This window comes from Eimeria mitis, genomic scaffold (assembly GCF_000499745.2).
Source record: "Eimeria mitis Houghton genomic scaffold, Emh_scaff938, whole genome shotgun sequence".
NCBI lineage: Eukaryota > Apicomplexa > Conoidasida > Eucoccidiorida > Eimeriidae > Eimeria > Eimeria mitis.
In genome coordinates this window covers 8,764-9,312 of record NW_013576910.1, presented here as the reverse complement: position 1 = coordinate 9,312, position 549 = coordinate 8,764, and positions in this window count along the sequence as shown.

Genomic DNA, 549 nt, shown 5'->3' with positions numbered 1-549 from the left:
TTTTTTTTTTTTTTTTTTTTTTTTTTTTTTTTTTTTGTTTTGTTTTGTTTTTCTTATTCTGTCTGCTTATGCTTTTACTTGTCTTTGTTTGTCTTTGTCTTTATTCTTTTTTTGTTTGTCTTTGTCTTTGTTTTTATTCTTTTTTTGTTTGTCTTTGTCTTTGTTTTTATTATATTAAAGACAAAGACAAACAAATAAAAGAATACACACAAAGACATTTGTTTGTCTTTGTCTTTATTCTTTTTTTGTTTGTCTTTGTCTTTGTCTTTACTATTTTATTTGTTTGTCTTTGTCTTTACTATTTTATTTGTTTGTCTTTGTCTTTATTATTTTGTTTGTTTGTCTTTGTCTTTATTGTTTTATTTGTTTGTCTTTGTCTTTATTATTTTATTTGTTTGTGTTTGTTTTTATTTCTTTGTTTGTGTGTCTTTGTCTTTGTCTTCATATTTTTTTCGCTTTCCCTTGTCTTTATTATTTTATTTGTTTGTCTTTGTCTTTGTCTTTATTTGTTTTTGTTTGTCTTTGTCTCTGTCTGTGTTATTTTATTTG